The following is a 25,076-nucleotide window of genomic DNA, read 5'->3' as shown; positions in this document are numbered from 1 at the left end:
GGCATGCAGGATCTTCCCGGACCGGGGCACGAACCCGTGTCCCCTGCATCAGCAGGAGGACTCTCAACCAGTGCGCCACCAGGGAAGCCCTATATACATTTTTAAATAATTGTGTAGGCTGGCAGGGGAGTGAGACCTATGGGGTTGTAAATATATATACACGTAATATGATATACATACGTAGTATATTTTGCAAATATACATATCTTTACATTGTACATATTATATTTATAAATTCTGGGTGGAAGATCTGGGAATTTTTATTTTATTTATTTTTTTACAATTAAAATAGGTGAATTTTATTGTAGGTAAATTATACCTCAGTAAACTTGATTTTAGAGAATATTATCCTGAAACTATTCATTTAGACCCAATCAGCTCCATTATTTTTCTTCCTTCTCTTTTTAGCTGCTGGTATTGTAGCTACCTCATAATTCTTAAAGAACACATTTGAAAAATGGTAGACAGAAATGCAATTGATATTCCAATAATTCCATTTTTCTACTTTTGAAAAGCTATGATCATTCATTGACCTAAAAGCATGTTTTAATAATTCTTGTCTGTGGTTCTCAAAAGTTGACAACAGGAAAATGTACTTTATTCCCATTGCCCTCAAATGTGAAAAAACAAAAATAATAAATAAGTACTGAACTCAATCATTGGATAAAGTACAAGTAAATTTCATTCATTAAAACAGTAGAAAATTTCAGTGTTATACGGAAGAGAAAAATAGAAGTGGAATATTGTCAATTTGAGCATACACTGATGTTTTTTCTTGAAGGAAAACCCAGAAGTGTAAGGGATTTTTTTTTGGTTTTTTTGGTAATAACATGTGTTGGACAAAAATGATACTAGCCTGGCACATTTTTCATGGCCTTAGGTGATGGCCTTCTGTAGGGCTTCAATGTTGGCTCGATTTTATCCAGGATAATATGTTTAGAATTCTGAAAGGTATATAAAAATCAAAGGAAACTCAAATGTCTCAACTGGAAGGCTTAATTAACTTCTCTAATAGTTCTTAATTTCAGTCACATTTAATCTATAAATATGGACTGGGAAATTTTATTTGAAAACAATCCCATTGAGTCGTGGGTCTTTGCCTTATATTCTATCTTCAAGTGATATTAATGGGATCTGAGTTCTGTTTCAACCCAATCATTCCTAGTTGTAAATGTGACACTTTTGCTCACTCAAATGATGAAGTGAATGCCTCTGTTTTCAATTTGTTAATCTCTTTTGTTTACACTTATGTGTTTTCTTATATTTTCTTCACTAATTGGTATTTACTGTTTTTTTTTTTTTTTCAAAATCCAGCTCAAATGTCCCCCACCTAGGGCTCTTTTTGTTTCCCTTAATGAATGCTCTTCCCTGTTTTATTCACCTCCTCTTCATCTCATAGGTGAAGGAGAAATTCCTGCCTGAGGGTTCTAGGGATTTGCTGGGCACAGGATACATGACACGGGTCAGATGAGGTTGACAGCAGTTGATTAGTGGCATATACTCACAGCCCCCGAGGGAAGGACAAGGCACACCATACAGGGTCACAAGGGGGTTGCACTTGGGAAAAGAGTGGACCTGCAGAGGCTGTGGAGGCAGGCTTCGTAGTGACGGGAGGGTGGGTGGATGTGCTTGGCTTGTTTGAACAATTCTGTGGGCTGGCAGGGACACAAGACTGTGAGGCTGAGGGCCAGGGGGAGAGCAGCTTGCCCTGCGGCTAGTGGGTGCAAAGTCTTTCCTGCTGGGTGAGGGGCAACTCTGGGGAGAACATAACATGGTTGGGTCTTTGGGGGCCCTGTCAGGTTCAAAGCTGTCAAAGAAGCACTTGAAATTTTAGGTCTTGCTGACTTAATCATTGACTTAATCACTGACCTAATCATTCCATTTAAAAATTTAATTTCATACTTTATGATTCTAATGCATCCCATAAAATCTGGCACATGATGCTATTTTGCCTTGCAGTTGTTTGCTGACAATTTTGTTAATTTGACTTAGTCTCTCAATTAGATTGTAAAACTGGAAGACAGAGACTGTATATTTTTTCTTATGACTTTTCCACATCCAAAAAAAAAATCTGACCTTTCACATACACTTGTGTGTGTGTGCATATTACATATTTTCTGGGCCTGCTGTAACAAATTACCACAACTGGATGGCTTAAAACAGCGGAAATTTTTCCTCTCAGCATTCTGGAGGCCAAATGTCTGAAATCAAGGTGTTCCAGGGCCAAGTTCCCTCTGAAGGCTCTGGAGAAAAAACCTTTCTTTGCTTTTTCTAGCTTCTGGCCATTGCCAGCAATGCTTGGTATTCCTCACTTTGTTGCAGCATTACTCCACTCTCTGCCTCTGTTTTCACATGGTCTTCTTCCCTCTTTGTGTGTCTCTGCATCTCCTTCTCCTTATTAGGACACCAGTCATTGGATTTAGGGACCACCTTAATCGAGTATGATCTCATCTTAACTTGATTACATTTTTATTATTTTCAAATTATGTCTCAGTTACAGGTCTTGGGGATGAGGACTTCAATGTGCCTTTTTGGGGGACACAATTCAACTCACAACACATACGGTTAGAAAATATATGTATGTTGTGTGTGCATTTACACATTCCAGAGAAGTTCCTTTAGATGGCTTGTCCATCTACAGGATAAGAAGAGGCACAGGTGCCAGCAGGAAAAGACCTCAGCCCTAGGATTCCCAGCCAAGTTCTTATTGTCAATGGCTTAAAATGAATAACGTGTAGCAGTGTACCTTGGTGCCCAATTTTCTTCTCAGACATTGTAACATCTACTAAATGCTTATGATATTCTTTATGAGGTTAAAGGACTGTCTCAATGCAAGCCAACTCTTTAGAAGAAGTAACTATAATTCATACGATCTGATAGGAAAAGAGGGAGAGAAATCTCTGTGTTGGCTTTAGCTTGTGGTTTTGCCTCTAGCAAAAGACATATGACATATGAGGTGGGAACAAATGGCTATTTCCCCCTTATGATTGAACAAGCCACAGAATGGGGCTTGAAGCTTTCTTGGCATTTTCTGATACCTCTTCCTTTTCTATCAATTCATAGTTAATCACAATTGGCAGAGTCAGCAGTCCTCCTGTGGGTGAAAATTTGTGTGGATTCTTTACATCAGTGATTTCATATTTCCTTCAAGGTCAGGGGAACAACCTGCATTAATCTCTCCCCTTCTCCATTATGGAGGAAATCTCTAAGTCCCAGGGGTTTTCATAAGCACCATGTGAGAGAGGGTGCTCCCTTAGGCTGGTTGACTGAGCAAAGTTAAAGGCAAAATGAACATGGAAGGGTCAAAGAGCAATTTACTGTTGTAGGCTCAGCAATTGCAGTAAGTATCACATTTAGTAAAATATCATCCGTTAATTCTCCTCCTCCTCAAAGATTGATTTTTTGAGATATGACAGAAAGACTGAACCCAGAGAAGACACATTGCCTCTGTCAGTTGACCTAATTTAGCCACTGAGAAAGATTTCCATATATGTCTATTATATGATCATTGGAATTGGGCAAGGATTAGGATGGAACCCATTATGATGAATTAAAAAAAAATAGTTGCTAAGAGTTTTTGGCTTTTGCTGTGTTTCCAAAGCTGAAGAAGGATATTCCAGATCAATTTCATTGATAATATACAGAGTTGTTTGGAAGCTGGCAATATTATTTAGTAACTTAGCTGATGGTGGTGTTGGACATATTTGATAACTCTCATAAAGCTGGAGTGTGTGACAGGGAATTAGAATATCAGGTCAAACATAAAGAGTTTCCTTAAATGGCTGGCCTCCAGCTTTTCCCACTGGCCTTGGTCAAGTCAGTGTCAGTAATAAATGCTATAGAAGCTTAACTCACATGATCTCTCCTGTTCTATACTCGTTGGCATCACTGCCTAGATTCCCATAAATGAGGAATCCCAGACTAGGAAAAGCAGAGAATCACTCTTCTGGCATCCTAAGTAAGAGAGAAGAGTAATCTAGGCCCCCTGACATTGTTACTGCTGTGTTCTATAGTAACAAGGACAGTAGGAGGAGAGTGTGGGGTTTCAGCACCCTGGCTCTGAAGATACTCTGATGGAGTCAAATCTCTTTTCCGCAACTTGCTAGCCCTGTGAATGGGAAAGTGTCTTTGAGAACTCTGTGTCTAATCATCTGATGGGAATAATAGAGAGTTGTCAGATTTAGCAAATAAAAATACAGAATACTCTGTTGAATTTGAATTCATGTAAACAATGAATTTTTTAGTGTGTGTCTCAGATATTGCATGATATGTTCTTTTCAAATTTAGCAAGTATCCTTGATTTTATCTGGCAACACTAGGATAATAGGTGTATCTACCTCATAAGGTTCTTACTAGGTTAAATGTGATGACGTCTGAAAAGCATTTAGCATGATGCCTATCCTTAGTACATTCCAGTTATTATTATTTCTAATTGCAGCTACCATTTAATATTAGATGTTATGTTGGGCATTTTTATATCACATCATAGAACTTCACAACAACTCTGCCGGAGGAAGGTTAACAGCCCTAATTTATAATGAGATAAACACGGATCAGAAAGTTTCAAATTGGCACAGCTAGTCTATGTCTAGTTCAGGAGCTGGGATCATTCAAGTATATCACATTACCTTGCTTCAGATTTCAGCTTAAAAGATTCTGAATTTCACACCGGTGCATAGTGTTACAGCTTAATGGGATACAGTTTATTGTAAGTTGTTTGGTATCTTTAAAGCCTCACTGCTCCTTCTTCTTTCCCTGAATGACAATACAAGAGCATAACTGAAGGGAGAGAGAGTTCTACCCAGGAATGCAACCGCCCCTTCTGAAATCACCTATTATGGTCTCTGTCCCTCCTATGAATTAAAAACAGGGGAAAAGATGGGGACCAATACCCTACAGTGTAATCATAACATTTTAGGTTTGCATCATTAGCTATTCTACTTGCTAAGAGAAAAATATTCATTGACTGTTTTGTGAACCAAAATAGATGGTCTTATCATTTCAGATGTAGATGCATATTTGAGAAATGTTTATAAGTTATACAGGAAGGCTGTGGAGTTTGGACAAAAGGGATAAAAACGATTCTTGATAAGAGCCTTCTGCTGGTGTTCCTGACAGGGTGGTGCTGCGGCACAGGTGAAGGAGCTGCTCAAAACAGGGCTTGGTACTGAAAGAACACTAGGCTACTTGGTTGCTTTAATGAAAGGGGCTTCAAATCTTAATTCACTTACTGTGAGATAACTAAGTGCTCATATCTGAAAAAAGTACTACTGCAGTCAGCAAAAAGATGCCATTACCTACAAGCTTTCCTGTAAAGGGCTTGAGTCATCTGTGGAGACAAATTCCTTTTCATTCCTGTGATGATTGATATGGAGACTAATATCAGGGTGACTGAGGGAAGTTTTCACTCATGCTGACTGAAGCCTACTTCTCCTAAGAATAAGGGCGGGGCCACATGTCAGATTTGCAAAGGAGAGGGCATTGTTTGGAGGGGCACCAAAGCGGGTATGCACGAAATCACATCTGATTATGCCATGCAGTATGCTGAGTTACGTGTAAGGATGACTGAAGTTCAGAACCTGAATTTCCACATGTAGTTTATAATGACACTCAGGGCTGGAGTCTTATCTTCTTCCTGAGTCATTCACTACTTCATTGACTTTTCAGAATCTTCTCTTTCCAGTCAGACTGTAAGCCTTTTTTTGGTCTAACTGCTGTGATTCATAATATCTTCTGCATGCCCACAGCACCTGTCATAGTGGAAGGCACAAAGTAACTTCCCATTAAATTCAGATTCATTAATAGAATGAGGTATCTTTGAATCAATCCCCTATGGATGTTTCTTTGCATGGAGCTTCACAGAAAGTTATTTCTGTTGTGATTGGTATTCTAAGTATTTGCTAAGGATGGAATGTGGTAAACCATCTATAAAATAAGACAGTAGACTTTGGGGAGTGCTTGAGTTCTCTTTGTAATGTAATGTTTGTTAATATTGCCACCACTTCTCTCTACTAGCCCTGATCATCCCTAATATTTCTGGGCAAAGAACAAGAATACAAATAGAAATGGATATATACAATTAGCTAAATATTTAAAATTAACAAATCAAGCTAAAATATAGTTGAATATATTATATGCTACTCTCATTTCTTGATAGATATAACTATATAACAAGAAATTATACTTAATGTAAAGGTATGGTTTTATGATTAAAAGTTGGAAAATATTATAGATGATTAATTTAAATTATAATTATGCATGTCTGGGTATTCTGTCAATGGGCTAGTGTATCAATTTGGCTTCTCTGGATACAGAAGCTGAGACAGAACTGAGAATGTCAGGGATAGATTGTGGAGAGATGCTCATGAAAGATAAATCAACAGGGAGCAGAACTGGGAAGGTAAGGCTTTCAGAAAGCAATGCAGATCTATTATCTGTGAAAGGAAGGCAGGAAGGAGGCAGAATTGGGTAGGAAGAACCCCAGACTATGAACTAGACCTGACAGTCTCAGCCCACCCAACAGAAAATGCTGCAAGCAAAAATTCCCCATGAGGAAAATCCTGCACTGTACTGAAATGGCCAGGCCCTAAGATCTTCATTCTGCTTCATTATTGGCTGGTGGCTGTCTCGGAAGAACTTGAAAACTGAGGTTGGTCTTGAAGGCTCTAAAGCTGGAAGCTGTCAGCTAACACCTGTGGGATAGCTGGTGTATCTGAGCTGTGTCCCTCCACGGTTGCCACAATGGAGACCTCATTCTGCGCAGATCCAATTTTCCATGTAGGTTTGAGAAGCAGCTCCTCCAGGATTCCAGTGGGCTTCTCTTCCTGAGAAGAACCTCAAAAAAGGGAGATTAGTGAAACGAACCAGAGCTCTTGTCCCCCTACTGCAACTGGTCTTGGGTTTCCGACTGGTACTCATTGTCTCCCTATGGGCTATATGTTCTAAATTCCCCCATCCTCCAGCTGTCACCATTGCAGATCTGAAAGGTCTGAGATCCTAGAAACCCTATGTTTCTTAGGCTGAGGCTGCCTCCCTTGTCCATTCACAGTCACAGGTGAGTAAGTGAGTACCTAGAGGCACTCTGGTTCCATACATATTCCTCCCTGGGTTCCATACATATTACCTGGGTTCCATACATATTCCTCCCTGCTTCATTGTGTAACAGCAGCCCTGACTCCTCCTGATGATCAGGGAAAATACTACCTCAAGATGATGACTCTCTTCTTGCCTACTAGTTCCCAGACACACGAAGTCCAAAGTGCCAGGTGGCTGCTGTAGCTTGTTCTTCCATGAAACCCTTGACATGTCTCCTGATAAGAGTGCTTCCACCCCTATGGGGACCAGGACCTTTCTATAAAGTCCAGAGGTGTGGAAATAGGAAGAAAAATGTCTTCCAGTGGGAAATTGGGAATGAAAGTAAATGGGGTGACTGCAGCTTCCTCTCCTTGTTTCCTGACCCATCTACTCTTTATACTGGGGACATAGCATGAATCTGAAGAAATTAAACAACCTGAAAAAAACTCGGCAAAAAAATTCAAACAGAAAATTTATCAGAGAAGTTATGTAAGTGGCAAATAAACATATGAAAAGATGTTCAACATTATTAGTTATTAGAAAAACACAAACTAAAACCACAATTATATTCCATTAAACATCTTGAGACTAGATGGACAAACAGCACGACTGACAATATCAGGTGCTTGCAAAGATGTGGAGCAACTGGAACTCTTGTACATACCTCATGGGAATGCAAAATGGTACAGCCATTTGGAAGGCTGATTTTCAACTTTTGATAATTTCTTATAAACTTAAACATGCACTTACCATATGATCCAGCAATCCCATTCCTAGATATTTATCCAAGAGAAATAAAAATTTAGGTCTATACAAAAGTTTTACATGTTTATAGTAGCTTTTTTCATAACTGATTTCACCTGGTGAATGAATAAACAAACTGTGGTTCATACATACATTGGAATACTACTCTGCAATTAAAATAAACTATTGATACAAACAACAACATATATAAATCTCAACTGTATTATTCTAAGTGAAAGAAGCTGGACTTAAAATGTTATAAATCATTTCATTTCTATGACCTTCTAGAAGAAAAAAAATTAGAGACATAAAAAGTATCAGTGATTACCAGAGTGTGGGGATGGTGAAAGTTGTTGACCAAAAAGGGGAAGCTTATGATAATTTTGGGTGGGTTGATGGAAATGTCTGTATATTGTTTGTGGAAGTGGTTAGAGGACTCTATGTATTTGTCAAAACTCAACTCTACTTCAAAAAGAGTGAATTTTACTGTGTGAAAAATTAAAGAGAAAAAATAAATGAACAATTGTGAACCTCGAATGGGTCTTTAATGCAGTCAGGAAATTATACTGCATTTTCCTGGTTCATACACATTCATTCCTCAACACTATTTCTTCCCCCGCACCCCGTCCTCACACTTCCAGCACCTTCTCTTCTATTTTTACACTCTACGGATGACCTTGATTTCTATTCATTAGAGAAAATTGAAACAATTGGAGGAGAAATTTCATGAACTCTCATCATCACATCTTCTTCCATATAATACACCCTCCTTCCTGTTACTACCTCTGCTTATTTCTAAAGCCAATAAAGCATCAGATCCTGTACCCTCTCTCTTAAAGTATCAATTCAACAATGTTTATCTCCCTCTACTATAATCTCAGTTTTCTGGCATTCCACTTGGCCTTTTCAATCAGCATACAAACATGTCATTTTCCCATCGTAAATATTTTCTCTTAAACTCATTGCCCTGTTCAGTTGTCACCCCATTTCTCTGCTTCCCTTTATGGCAAAGCTCCTAGAAAATGTTACCTACTTCCATTTTCCTCTATCTCTATCCTCCCATTCCTGAATGTCTCCTCTCCACGCAGGCTTTGGAACCTATCACTATACTGGAAGTTGCTCTTATCAAAGTCATAGGTCGCCTCCACATTGTGGAATCCAAAGGACTTTTCAGTACTCATTTTCCTTGATTTACCAGAAGCTTTAGACATACGGCTGCACACTCTCTTGTCTTTGAAATGTTTTCTTCACTTGACTTGCACAGTACATGCTTCTGGTTTGTTTCCTATTACACTGACAGCTCCTTTTCAGTCTCTTTAGCTGGTTTCTCCTTTTCTCTCAGAACTCTTCATTTTGGAATGACTTAGTCCTTTGACCTCCCCTTTGATTTACCTAAACATACTCCTTTGGTAATCTTATCCAGTCTCATATGCATCCTGCTCACTTCCGAATTTATATTTAAACACTGGACCTCACCACTGAACTCTGATATAAATTTTCCTCTTCAATCCGTCTGTTTCACTTGAGTATCTAGTGAACATCTTCAACTTAATAATCACAAAGTGAGCATCAAAACTTCCCTTACAACTTGCTCTTACTAATTAACAGCAACTTCATCTTCTTAGTTGCTCAGGCCCCAAACTTTTCTTTCTTTCTTTTTTTTTTGTTTGTTGACTCTTCTGTTTATTTTATACTGCAGTTCCAATTTGCCAGAATATCCTTTCGGTTCAAACTTCAAAAATATATTCAGGGAGCAAATGTTTCTTACTGTGTCCAAAACCATACCTCTCACCGGGTTATTGCAAAAGCCTCATATCCCAGTCTGAATTTTGTCCCCTACCCCCACTCCACGGTCTAATATCAGCTGGGGTAGACTGAAACAATTGCCAAATATTCTTTCTCTCCCATCAAGATATAAAGTCTATTTTTGTACTTCTTGAAACTGGAATAGCTGTGAGACTTGCTCTGCCCAGTGGGACATGCTAACGTGATGCAAGCAGAGATGTGAAAAACATGTGTGCATTTATTTGGACTTGCCCTTTTTCTGCTCTTCAAAACCCTTGTAGTCACAATGAGGTGAAGGATCCCAGGCTAGCCTGATGGATGATGGGATGCACGTGGTCCAATTGCTCTATCTTCCAAGGTGACAACGATGTAACCTCCAAACACCGAGTCACATACCTGACCAGCAGCTGACCACAGACATCAATGAACCTGAGACCAGTAGAAGCACAGACCAGCTTAGCCCAATCCTGCTCAAATTGCTGACCCTCCAAATCATAATCTGAAAAAGTGTTTATTGATTTAAACCAATAATTTTGGGGTAGTATGTTATTCATTAAATCCTACCTGCAACATTAATACTTAAATTTTTTAAAGTTCTAAGTTAGATCTTGTCATTTCTCTGTTCAAAATCCTGTAAAACCAGAGTCCTTACAATAGCCTGCAAAACTGTGCATATTCTGGTGCCCTCTTTCCCTCTCTGACCTCAGGTCCACCAGCCACACTGGTCTCCTGCTGTTATTGCTCAAACTCAGGGGACACACTCCACCTTAGAGCCTTCGCACTGGCTCTTTTCTCTGCCTAGAGTGTTCTACTATCCCTTTGCCTAAATCCTTCACTTTCATCAAGTCTTTGCTCCCTCAAAATGATGCCCTCACTAGAGCTCCGATATACTTACTGTGATTTTTTTTTTCATCCGTGGAAGTGATGTACTAGGTGCTTTACTTATTCATGATGTTTGTTGTCTAACCCCTTCACACTATGATGAGATACTTACATCTAAGGATTTTTGTCTGTTATGCTTACTGTTGATTTACCAGCACATACAACAATTTCTGGCACAGATTAAGTCCAAAACAAATATTTATTGATGAATGAATTATGGAGAACATGAGGACTGAGGTAACAGGAATAGTCTACTTTTTAAAGGAGCTTTGATTTGAAGAGGAAAGAAATATCTTCCTATCCTTTTGAATTTAGAGAATTAAAATATTTTATTCCTTGCTAGTTTTTGCGTGTATGTGTGTGTATGTGTGTGTAACAACATGCAGAGTTATAAGACAAAGCCTATTAGCATTGGGACAGGAAGTGCTCTCTTCTAATTATCAGAACTATTCTATCCGAGTGAAAAGAGAAATAAGTAAACATCAGTGCTTTTGAACTGTGAAAAATGAAGGAGTGTTTCAAAAGGTCAGACACTGATTATATTTTAAATATTCTCTTCTCTCTAAAAAATGCCATATTTATATGATGTTATCCTTTGCACTGTGTGACCTCCAATCTGGTCAGAGACAGGTACAGTATTCTATAAGTTGGTGTTTCATAAGTCAGAGTGAAATGGTCTTTTTTACAAAATGAAGTTTGAAAGTAAAATTGTGCTTTGTTACTAGTCTTAATTCTTAGTAAACAGACCTTTAATCTTTTTGATACTTTGAGTATATTATCTTTCATGGATGTTGCAAAGGTCAGGGAAGACAATTTCCTTTTTAAACAGATCCCTTTTGAACATCTCGTATTTGATTTGTTTGAAGATGAGCATTTTAATGCTTTGCTCTCCCTTTTCCTTCATGGCTAATGGGGAAAAAAAGGCATACCCTTTACTCTGATGCTTGACGTGTTTAAATTTTTTTTCATCATAATGACATTCACATTCTGAATCACTTAAAAATGGTTACCTAGACTCTAGACTCATTAGCATACTGGTCTCAGGATGAACTGCCATGTTACAAAAATTCTTGACTGACACTAGGCATAAAAATAAGGACACAATTTAGTTTAAACTAGTAGTAAGGTGCGTGAGAGCAATATTTCACTCACTCATTCATTCATCCATTTATCCAACAACAAATTGTAGTGTACTTACTGTCACCCAGCCTCCCTGCTAGAATATGGACAATGGAACTAAATGTCATACATAAGCCGTTTCTTAAAAATGGTAGTTTAGTAGTGCAAGCAGACACATAAACATGATATGTGCTATAAAAGGGGTCCCTATGCAAATGCTCCTCTATATTTTCCTTTACCAAATGACCAATTTGAGAAAATTTTTCATTTCATCAATTAATTGCTTCAGTATTGTGTAGACTACCCTTAGTGTGTCTAACATCAGAAACCTCTCTTTTTTTTCTGCTGTTTGGCTAAAGGTAGCATGGGGTATCTTCAATTGGAAGGTCCAGGAACATAAATCACCCATGGTCCAATTTTGCTTTCTGTCTCTGCAGGGAGAAACAGCATGAGCTGCACTGGGAAGAGAACCTGACTCCATTGCTTGCATGTGTGGGCAAAATATAAATTCATATACAAAAGCCCACCGTGGAATTTCTTCCATGTGTTTGTAATAATCTGAATTCCTGCCAGAGTGTCTGAGATTTGGAATCATTATATTGTCCTAACTTAAAAAAAATTTTTTTGAAAACTCTTTTCTTCATTTATTTGATTTTCCTTTTATGTGTGATGTTGTGGGCTTTTATTCAGTATCTTAGCATCTGGTGTTACAGAACAACATTGAAAGCTATAGGTTTAATTTTTAGTTTCTTTATGCTTGAAAACCCAGCTGAGTATTGACCATTAATGGGACAGGGCTCAGGTGGTATTATTGTCAGTCTTCCAAGTTGAACAGAAGGATACCCAAAGAAACAAAGAAACAAATACCTTGTAGGAGTATATTATATTTACATAGGGGTTGTAGAAGAAAATACATTGAATTCCTTAAAGATGGCATTTATCTTCACGGACAAAGGATTAGAAAACCATATCATATCTCTGCCATTTAGAAAGAGGAGATAATTTTAGAAAACATAACGATTTCATGAGAAAGCTTTAAATTATTTTTATCCTGTATAAATCATTAAAATCTAGTTTTACATATCAATTTTTATGTAGATTGAATTGCAGACTTCATATTAGAAATTATGAAAATGTAAAAATAGGGTCAAAGTGTGATATAAACACTTGCAAAAAGAAGGATATATTCAGATGTAAATGTAAGGCACAAATAAAATATACAGGTAAGCAGAAAATTTTTCTTTTAAAATGATCATTTGGTAGGGATAATGAGATAATGTATATGCTAGACTGAGGAAAAAGAGGAGTTGATTTTACCTTACAGTTTAAGAATGTAAAGATTACACATACATACATACATGAATGTATAAAAGTTATGTACAGAGATAGAAAGAAGTCCTTACAGAAATTTGGTAGTATTACCAAGATAAAAAACACAAATAGGAAATAAACATGCTGATAGCATACTTAATCTAGAAAGAGAAAGTAGGTGTGACCACAAATGAATAGTTTACAAAAAATTATGAGATTAGTATCTGACTTCATGGGAAGTGTTAATGTCCTTGATATGATCTGGACAGTGATACATTTTTGGGGTATGTTTCAAAGAGCAAAACATAGAAGAATCCATTAGACTATTTTGGCCACAAGCTATCAATACTTTTACCTTGGAAAAGTCTCTCTGCTTGTCTTTACCTGACTTGCAGGGGCATTGGGAACCCACTCACCTTGTTGATGCACGGGAATAAGTGAAACTGTGTAAGAAAAACGTGATTCCTCTTCGAGATACATTTCTTTATCAAACTCTCAAAGAATGAAGAAGTATAATGTTCCATGGATTATCTGAAGGAAATCATCAATATTAATATTTCTATAGCATTTTATGGTTTACAAAGCATTATCACTTTATATATCTGGTCTCTGTGTCCTCTCTTTCTTCAAATTTATATTCATCGATGACATCCAAAATATTCAAATGGTTGAGCATAGTTACTGACACTTTAGAATAGATGTAGACCTTAATGATGATATAGCTCTATCAAACCAGCCCTGAGTTTCTTTTATAATTATGTTTTAAAGTAATTCTGTGATTATCTTGCCATACTACTATTCATTTAAAAGTCATATTTTCAAGGAAAAACGTATTTTGATCTGGGCAATTTTTGGTGTAACTGACAGAAACTCAACTCAAACTTTCACTTAAGTGAAAACAAAACACAAAAAATATTAAAAGAACCCAACAACTCCCAAACCCATAGAATTTGTCTCATAAAGCCAGGAAATTTAAGTGTGATTGATCCAGTGGCTCAGGCAAAATAACATTACCAAGGATCTTTTTCTTTCCATCTCTAGATTTGCTTTTCTCTGGTTAACTTCATTCTCTCCTGCTGCAGGAAAGAGAATTGCGGAGAGCCCTAAGACTGTATCTTTACAACATGAGATCTAAAATGAAGAGAAACTCTTTATTTCTTAGGGCCAATAAGTAGAATAGCAGTACTCTGATTCGTCCTAGTTGTGGTACACACTCACCTCTTGAACCAATTACTGTTGATAGGGAGATATAGGGCCGTGATTGACAGGACTTGGGTAACGTGCTCACCTCTTTGTCTAGGAGACGAGTGGGCACTCTATTTCATGATATTATTAGAATCACATGGGATGGGTGATGGGACACTTTCCCAAAGAAAACTAAAGTGAAATGGGAACAATCATTGTGTAAAAATAAACTATTGTTGCCATAATTTACTGTATAGAAGTGAATCACAAATAATTCATATTTTAGAAAAAGTAGCAAGATGATTAGAGTCATGTTTTCTCCCCCCCACCCATACTCCATACTTGATTTCTTCTGTGTACATTTTTTTTGGTGAAAAAATAGCAATTTTTAGTATAGGCAAATCTACTTGTTTGCCAAGTTACTTTAATTCACTTGTACGATCATTTACTAAGAGGAAAAATGCAATCTTTCAATAGCACAGTATTCAATAAAGTCTTCTATCTTTAAAATTGGATTGTGAAACATATAAAAATGTTTTTTACAATCTCTTGTTCTCTTTTGATTATGCATGAATTCTCATTATTCCATGGATAGTAATCTTTCTGTGAAAAATATCTACCTCGTCCTGACAGACATCCAGCTTTGTTCATCATTTTCCGAGTATTTCCCTATTAATTTCCCTCTAATAAAAACCTCTTCTTTAAAGGCAGTTTGAATGTGCTATTCCTTGATCTTGCTGAACTGATAGGAATCCAAAATATGCTCTCACTTTATCCAAAAGTGCATGCAATGTACAGCTTTGAGGATCTAAACATGTTCGAGTATTTTCTGTGTTCAGGAGAATGCCTCCCCACCCCTGCCCCTCACTGGAGAGCATATAACAATCAGAGCTGGCTGTGCTGTGATTCAATGTATGTATTCTTCAGAAATCCATCTATCAGCCAATGACACATCAGAAACAGTCCCCTACTCTCCAGGTGGTTGAGCCAGTAAATGTGTGTCAGGACAGGAGTGTGTATATAATCATACAACTTAGATTGCTTGCATGGGTTGTTCTGGCATTTCGTCAGTTTTGCCCTTTCCCCTACTTGGAATCTTATCTTCTTCTTTTTGTTCATTAATTTTTATTGGAGTATAGTTGATTTACAATGTTGTGTTAATTTCTACTGTACAGCAAAGTGAATCAGTTATACATACATCCACTATTTTTTTAGATTCTTTTCCCATATAGGTCATTACAGAGCATTTAGCAGAGTTCCCTATGTTGTACAGTACGTTCTTATTAATTATCTATTTCATATATAGTAGTGTGTATATGTCAATCCCAATCTTAATCTTTCTTATCTTCTCCATCAGGCATATTTCTTAAGTTTTACCTTCTCTGGAACCCTCCCCCAGCAACATTTTTTATTTCTTTCATCAGTTTTGTAGTTTTCCACAGGTAGATCCTATATATTTTTGGTTAGATTTATACCTAAATATTTCATTTTTTTAGTACTACTGGATTGTGTTTTTAATTTCACATTCCAATAGCTTATTGTTGGCACTTGACTTTCATGTTAAGCTTGTATCCTGCAATCTTGTTATTATCACTTATTACCAAGATTTTAAATGGATGAATTAACTGAGTATACTCTTTACCTGTCAAATGATAATTTTGTGCATCCTTCTCAACTATATCATAAATTATTTAAATATAAGTGCTGTGGATTATACATCTACTTTCCCACATCTATTACAGCCATCACAAAGCTCCCATTAAACAACCACAAAAGAAGAGTTTTATGAACTTCATTCTGAATCCTCACTCTAGCAGTTACTCACCCAAATTCAATAACTTTGTGTGCAAAATGGAGATAATAATATCTACTCCAACTGCTTGTTTTAAAGATCAAGTGAGAGAATATATATGAAAGTGCTTTAAGACCTGTAATGAGCCATACAAATTTATTTAACACAATAACAGTAATGTAATAATAGTAATAATAGTAGTATAAATACAATCTGTTGAGGCCATAATATCAGATTGAAGCCCTGATGATACAGAAAAGATAATACATTCTCTTTTCTAATGATGATCTCTGTAAATCACTTCCTTTCTTTACTCACATAGGTGGGCTCTACACATTAAAATGATAAAAGACTAAAGATGTGGAAGTTATTAAATACTCATGTCATATAATTTTAGAGTTACACTAATGTTTATTAGAAAAGCTAAAACACTTGAGCACTTCATCCCTGAAACACAGGATTGTAGTTGAATAAGTCCTTGGTCCAAAAACAATGAATTTTCCTCTCAACCTTAGAAAATACAAAATACTATGTAATTAGTACATACATAATATTAATACATAGTACATACACAATATATTAGTACATATATAATTGCTAAATACATAATATGATGTATTAGAATATTTCTAATTCTATTTTATTTCTAATTCTATTCTATTTTCATTTTCACAATTACTAAAAAACAGTTAACAGATAGAAAGAGTATACTCCTGGCATCATTATGAGCTTAATATATCATGCGAATTTTGCTGATCATTTTTGAAATCCATGTTCTAAGAAAATTAACTGGTTTTAAACATTTGGAAGACCAATGTCAATATCTTGAAGGCAGTGAATTCATTGTCATGTCCAATTATAAGTACAGATAAAATCTTGAATGTAATTTTGAAGTTTTGGCTGATATCCACTATTGGATGCTCTTCATGCTATTCTGTGGTCAGATGCTGAGCATGCATTTAGGGTAGAAAATAATAGCTTATAGTTACAATTAACTTTTTATCCATAATATACCTTTTGCCTTACCAAAAAAGCTTACAAAATTGTGCTTATTCCTTATGATTTAGTTGGTGATTTGTTAAAGCCTGATTTAAAAAAAAATTGCTGTAAATATTGATCTCTCAAATGGATTTTTAAATATTGCCTGTCAATATAGTCAATTTTTCTTTTAATTGTAAATAAATAAAATAATGCTCTTCCAATAAATTTACTTTCATTATTTTTAAATCAATAAAATAATGCAAATATCATGCTCCATTGTTGTTTTCTCTCTTTTTTTTCTTTTTCTTGCTTTTTAGTTTTGACATGGTCCTTCATAAACTCTTGCATGCATTTCCCTATTGTTTATTCTACACACAGGTTCTTGAATGTCATCTCTAAAAATAAAGAAGCTAGCTATTAATTAATAAGTCAAAGTTGCCAGGAAGACTAAGAAGTCAAATCCCTAGTTCCCAAGCTTCCATTGGTTGATTCTGTTTAAATCAAACAAACAAGAAAATAAATCTTCTACATAATATCTGGGTTCCAATGGAACAATTTAAGGTCATGCTTGATGGATCTTCTTCAAAAACATTTCGTTTGGCCTTCAAGTTAATTCATATCTACTGTATGTTTTCCAACCTATGTGTTCAGGATATTCAAAGTATAATAGAATGCTTTGGAAAGAGAAACAAGGTAGAAATAAGGGGCACAGTGTGCTTGTCCAGGGCTTTGGCTTTATTTGTCTGTGTCACCAAAGAAGTAGTACACTTCTCAAGGTTTCCATTAACTCCTCGATGAAGTGGCAGTGTTAGACTATGTGATCCATAGCTTCCTTCTTACTGGGCCCTTGCAACCTCAAAAACCCTGAACTGGTCTGTGTTTGGCTGTTAGTTAAGGTCTAGGTCTTGATTTTTTTTTAAAATAATTTCTTCAGAATCTTTCCAGTTGTGCAAATTGTGACCTTCATTACTATCACTTTCACATCTGTTTCAATAAAGTAATTATTTTAATTGATATTTTTCTATGTGATAGTAGATAAAGGTATTTAGAGATTCAATAATATTAGCTAAATTTTTCAAGTTCCCTTAAAAATGTAAACCAGTACATGATTTTCCTTTGCTCAAAACTCTTATTCTTCTCATTAAAAAAAAAAAAAAAAATCCTTACCCTGGCTTAGAAAGCCTTCCCAATATGGCCCTCAGTGACCTGTACTGCTGCAACCTTGGTCACCACTTCCTTGCTCACTGTGCTGCAGGCAATATGACCTCCTGGCTCTTCCTCAAAGAACCAAATGTACTTGTTTAGGGTCTCTTAATGTATCATTCCCTCTGCATTCTGGATGCTTCACACAGATATCATTACTGTTCAATTCCTTTTCCTTCTTTCAAATATCACTTCATTGGAGAGATCTTCTCTGACCAAGATATTTAAGGGAGCTCCCCTTCCAACACTCTCATTCCCTTATCCAGACCAATGTTTTCATAGCACTTATCAGCACAGACATATTGTTAATTGTCTGTCTCTCCTGACTAGAACATAACTTTGGAGAGAAGGAACTTTGGCTGTTGTGCTCATTGTTGTATCCTAGTATCTAGAAGTGTGTGCACTAGGGATATATTTGTTGAATGAAAGCAGAAGAAGGAAGGAAAGGAGAGAGAGAAAAGGAAGAAGAAGAAGAAGGAGAAGGAGAAGGAGGAGAAGAAGGAGAAGAAGGAGAAGGAGGAAGAGGAGGGGGAGGGGCAGGGAGAGGGAGAAGAGGAAGACTTTATATCCAGCTGGTTACCTCATTTTGAGCCTGATTCTAGAATCTTGAGATATCTGAATCTTTTCTTACTCTGCCTGATGTGTCAACTTTCTACTAAGGTGTTTTATTGTTGTTGTTTTGATTTTTTTAAAAGAGGGTCACACTTAATTACTTAAAATAAAATCCTACAAAATTGGTTTCTTCACTATTTGCTTCCGAGTTAGCCTATCTTGTCTTTCTTTCATCTCTTCCCTCCATATTTGTAAAACTGTCAAACCAATGAATTGGCCATCTTTTGTTAGTCCCTGGTTATCCTAAGCCTTGTCTTTCTGATTTTCTTCCCCATTAAACAGATTAACCTCCCTTCAGTCATGAGTGGATCATGAATTTTCAGAGAATTTATAAAATAAAATGCATATTACATTTATGTAAATTGTGTATATGTAATGCTGTTTGGAGACTATTCCTTTAATGATTTCAAAATTATCTCAGTACAAAAATTATTTTTTCTGATATTTTTATAATACACTATATGCAGGGTAAGCAAAGGTCCTGTCCTACATTTAAGTAGAATAGACCATTTAGCATGGGACAGAATCAGAGGGATTGAAAACCTCTCTTGCTCCTTTGCCTGGTTCCAAAGTATCCCTTAGTTCCTTCTACATCAGGGGTCTCCAACCCCTAGTCCTGGTCCATGTCCTGTGGGTCACACAGCAGGAGGAGAGTGGTGGGTGAGTGAGCTTAGTTTCATCTGCCACTCCCTGTCGCTCCCCATCACTCGCCTTACGCCTGAACCATCTCCTCGACCCCCCAACCCCGTCCATGGAAAAATTGTCTTCCTTGAAACCGGTCCCTCATGCCAAAACGGTTGGGGACCGCTGTGATGATGCTTTAAATATATCATTGGTTACTTATCAGCATATAAAAAGCAAAGCTTATGATAAAAACTTTAAAGGCATCCTGTGGGAGGGATGCCACATGAATTCATTTTTAGTCATTAACATCCTAGGTAACATGGGAAGACCATGAGAAAGTGAAAAGATGGTATCTAAATTTGATAGTGGTGGAGAGTTGGGGAAGTTATGGGCATTTAAGTCATGCCAAGGACAGAGCCCCAGAAGGAGAGCTTTGGGAAGCAAGGCTACCTGAAGACACTGAGTTAGGGACACTGAGTTAGGTCATATCTGAATGTGTTAGTTTTATGTGGAAAATGTAACTGTCTTCTAGTTTTTGTTTTCTTTGATTCAACAAAAATGTTGGACCATGGGTATATCCCTTCTGCCTCTCCTGTGAGTCTCTGAAGATAAGTTCTCTGTCCTCTAGGAAAGCAGGGTAATTTGTTCAGGGACAGTTTGGTGAGGTGGCCTATGGAGGTACCATTTCAAGTAACAGAAGTCTCAAATACTGCCTAATTTTTGTTTGATATGTTTGAATAGTTAGGCTGTTCAGGGGACAACTTCTAAAAGATCACATTTTACTCAAATACACCTTTCCATAGGAAACTCTTTGAGGATCCAGCTTACCTAAACATGGTTCTGCTGCATTAGCCATATCATGTAATTATATAAAATGAAATCTACATGAGTTAGGAGCTGTTATATTTCCACTACCAAATCAATAAGCAAAACCTTATTTTATTAAGTCAGAAAAATGTACTGTGGTGGCATTCTCAGTCATGTCTGCAAGTATTTTGTGTTCTCTGAAACCTCAGTGTCCAACAACCTGATTTCCCTTTAGGATATTTGGTTTCTTTTTGAGAGTTTAAAAAACAGGGACTTGGGCTTCCCTGGTGGCGCCATGGTTGAGAGTCCGCCTGCCGATGGAGGGGACACGGGTTCGTGCCCCAGTCCGGGAGGATCCCACATGCTGTGGAGCAGCTGGGCCCGTGAGCCATGGCCGCTGAGCCTGCGCGTCCAGAGCCTGTGCTCCGCAACGGGAGAGGCCACAACAGTGAGAGGCCCGCATACTGCAAAAAAAAAAAAAAAAAAAAAAAAAACCAGGGGCTTTTCTAATTTTTCAAGATACATTATACTGGACCTTACTCAATTCTGTAAGTTTGGATGGGTGTAAGAGTTTAAAAATAGTATGAGCACATGCCCAAGTTTTCTAGCAATCTTTCTGTTTATTAATGAGGGACAATGCTAAAAAATATACTTTCAGACAACTTTGAGTTAATGTTTTTCAGCATGAGTGAGACCCCTATATTCCATATGGACTCATCACACAAGTCTGTTTTTGCTGTGTTCTCCAAAATGAGTCTGTTCAATGAGCCTTTCATTTTGTTTAGTAGATAATATTAATTATTCTGGAAAATGTGGATTAAACACTTACATAAAAGTGCATTTGCTAAATTTAACACAAAAATGTTGCAACACATTGTGCTTGAGGAACATGTACATTTTCAAAGGAATTGACTGAAATTTGAATAATTTTTGCAACTAATTTTGAAATTTAAGATTTTTCTGGTTTGAGTACGGATTCGTGGTATGTATATGCTTGAAATCTTCTGAAATAGTTACTTAGACAAAATCAGCCTTCCTAACCAGATGAATCATTTGTTTGCTTCATTTCTTCTTAAGACCTGTGAGGGGTTTCCAAGCTGTCCCCCTTGTAGCAGATGGAATACTCACAGGACTCCATCCCTATAGCAACCACAGCTGCACTGGGCAACCAGCAAGCCACTGATTTCCAAATAGCATGTGAGTCCACTGGAGTCTGCAAAACCTCCCTTCCACTGACTGAGTTCCCTGCTGATGCTGTTTGGATAATATCTAGTTTGACCTGTATCTCAGAGTAGATGGTTATCTTGTATATAACTTAAGAGAATACTCAACCTAAAAATAGAATTATCTCAAGGAAAAATATTTTCTCTAGGTATTTTCCCTCAAGTCATATATTCTAAGTACTTGACTTATGTCATATAAGATTATCTGCCATAGATAAATCTACACCACAGTCAAGTGGTTCATTTGATTAGACTTTTGATAAAACTGTGGGGCATGATAGCATTTTTGTGAAGATTTAGCAGTTGTCATATTAAAGCCTTCATGAATTAAGTTCAATATTTTTAGTGAAGAGTAAGTACTCAGGAGCAATACTGGGAAATTCCGTTTTGGAATGCTTTCTTAGTGATTGTTTAGAGATCCCATCAGTAATCCTGATAGCTGCAAACAAAATGGGATAAAGTCATAGGTTGGACTGTGCATTATAAAAATTGTTTGATTATTCAAATGTTATCAGTTTAATGAGTTTTAGAGAATGTTCTTGCTTGGGCTGTAGTGACAGTATCTATGGTGAATTTTCAGTGTGAAGGGTACACTTGTGGGGATAATTTCAATAAATCAAACCCATGTTAGTGTAAAAGATGTTGTGACCATGACTGAGGGATCTCACCTTGGCACCATAACCTGATTTCTTCTTTACTCATGTCCACAATGGTCCAACTTTCCTTAGCCTCCCCTGTTCTTCCTCCTGAACCTATCCGAGCTGGTCTGGGGATGGAAAAATGGTGGAATATACTCTGATGAGGATCAAACGTGCTTTTAGCATTGTACATTCATATATCATGACCATAACTATTTTATGAGAGCTGATGAATGGGGGAAAAGAACCCAGGGACCAGGTGAAAGCATATAAAACTTCCCATTTCTCTCACTATAGATTTAAGCTTTTACCCACCCCATAAAGTAGATTAAATATTCAGAGGTTTTCAAGAATAGTGTCCTTTGAAAATCAAATTTCTCTACCTTAATTTAAGATTACATCTATGTCACAACAAGTGAAAAGGAGTCAAGTGAAAAGGAGTCTCTCATTCAGATAGTCTCTGTGTTATCCCCAATACACACTTGCTTTCCATTCCAGAGTCCACGTAGCCAGGTGGCAGATGGAATTTTCATTTTCCTTATGTTGATGGTGTCAGAGAAGCACAGCTTTCATGTCATGTACACAACTGTAATATGATTGCATATGGTTTCATTGAGAATTTCACATTTATAGGGTAGAACTATACCATAACATGAAATCCAAAAGGCTGGAATCAAGCATTGGACCAATCTTGAGTTCCCTCCAAGGAGGTTTTGAGTCTCTGGGGGTATGTGCAAAAGTACTCATTATATGGTTTTGTTTGTAGGGTGTGTACCATTAACATGGACCTTGAGGATAACATTACAGGGAAGCTCTGGTTTTCAGGGAAATGTCTCCTTGCCAGAGAATTGAATCTGCTCCCCATATGCACATTTGTTATGCCACCTGCTCTTCTCTCTTATCATCACTTCCAGCCTGCAGTTTGGGTCCACTCAGGAATCACTTTCTCCAGGGGGACAGGTAAACAGAGACAGCTGCCACCAAATCTGAATTTTTTCCTCGTTGCCACTGCTCTACAGAATCTGTGTTTTGCCTGTCTTTTGCTGGGCTGCCAACTACTTGGTTGACTAGTTGCTTGACCTTCCAACCCCCTGCCCTTACCTGCTCATGTTTCTTCACATCCTGACAGTCTGCAGTTTGCGAAGGGTGCATGGATGGCTTTGGCCTTTCTCTTTCCCAATATCTGTGGTCTCTGCCTTTCTCTGATTGATTAGGCTTCTTACCTTACTGCTTCCTGGAACCTGCATCAACTCATGTCCTTTTCCCTCGAGCTGTGCCCTCAGGCCCACACTCTCTTCCTCTCTTCCTATTTCTACTCAGAACCTAGAACATATAAACTTTGAGGAACTAAAACAAGAATGAAAACCAAACCTTTCAGCAGCTTTGAATTGCCATGCCTTGGAACTCAATTATCATGCACTTAACTGTATCATTAGAGATTGTTTTCCTTGAAGAAAACTTTGTGAGATGGTGACTAAATGCATTATTTAGGCTACCTTTCATTATCATCAAAGCATTAGTCACGTCAGAAATTTGGGTGAATCCAAAGAGAAAAACTAGTAGTTTAGGAGTTCCAATGAAGTTCTTAAGAGAGTCACCTAGAATAAGTACATAGGGCTTTGTCTTCATGACTAGACTTATGAAATTGTAATTGTAACCTAAAGAATCAGTTCTCATTTTTGGAGAGAATATAATTTTTAGTGTTCAGACTTGGTAGAAACCCAAGTTTGGGGGTTGGTTGGACATATGTATAAGGCCACATATACATAATTACATATATGCTTAAGTTAGGAGCATATTGTTATATTTTTTAATCCCTGCTTAAATTGGACAGAATATCAGCTCGGAAACTCTCTTTGTCAGGCTTGGAGAATGATCTCTGACAATTATGTGCAGTCTTCATAAGGAAAGCAGACACAACAATCTCCCTTTAAAAATACATAAACAACTTATCTCTTATTGTTATACTTATGTTTTTCTTTTTATTCCATTCCTGTGTACTTGTGTGTTTTCTTTCTGAATCTCTGAAGACTACAATTTGAGATCTAGAGGCTTATAATCTGTGAAAAAAAAATAGACTCACTTAACCACTCCTTAGTCACTGTACTCCCTTTACAAAGGTTGGATTCCAGCGCGAATTGCTTTGGGTGTTGCAGAGTTGATGCCTCCCTGAAGACCCCAAATTTTACAGTGAGAAGTCAATGCTCTCCTTCCTCAAGGAGATCTAAAATGTAAGCCTCCAGTCTCCACCATGCTGAACAAAGTTAAAATAACACCCCGTCAAACAGAATCACCTCCTCTTCCTACTGCCCATATGAGCAAGTGTGTTCTCAGCTCTGACATCTGCTCTCAGCTGTTGACTCAAAGAGCAACCTGAACCACTCTATCCCTCAGTGCCCCTTCCAGAGAGCACTGGCATCTATCAGAGTTCATAGTTCTTTAATAGGCCTCCAAAATGACTTGAAGTCATAGTAATTGCTACTCAGTGTCACAATTTTGTGCTAGGAATACGAACTGAGCAGAAAATCTCTGATCATCTGGAGCTTAGTGTTTGGACTATGATAGAAATGTTAATTAAGAACACAGATAAATGTAAAATGTGAAACCAAGTTAAGTGTTCTAAGGGAAGAGGACATAGTACTCAAAGATACCTGAGAAAGGAAATGCTTCCCTGAGGATGTGACACTGAGCTGAGATTTGAAAGATGAGGTGTTAATTGGGGAAAAATGGGGGAGTCTATCAAAAGTAACCCGAGCACTCAGAGGAGCAGGTTCTAAGGCCCTGGGGTAGTAAGGAGAATGGCTAGTGAAACAGACATAAAGAATGCTGATATCACTGTAGCACAGAGAATGAGTGGGAGGGAGCACAAAACATGAAATTTAAATGTAACAGCCAGGAAACCAGAAACCATTCTATATATTCAAGATACCCAAGGGCATATGCAACATGGAAGAGCTGGGGCATAGCTATCAAAGATGTGAATATCAAATGCCACGGGAACTTCTATCAAAGATTGAAGCTTGAAGCACCAACCCAGGTGGTTCTCACAAGCTCACTGGTGTTCAGAAGAACTAAAAAGAAGGGACTTGAAGAGTT

The sequence above is a fragment of the Hyperoodon ampullatus genome, assembly GCF_949752795.1.
Source record: "Hyperoodon ampullatus genome assembly, chromosome: 8".
Taxonomy (NCBI): Eukaryota; Metazoa; Chordata; class Mammalia; order Artiodactyla; family Ziphiidae; genus Hyperoodon; species Hyperoodon ampullatus.
Note: the sequence above shows the minus strand (reverse complement) of the source record.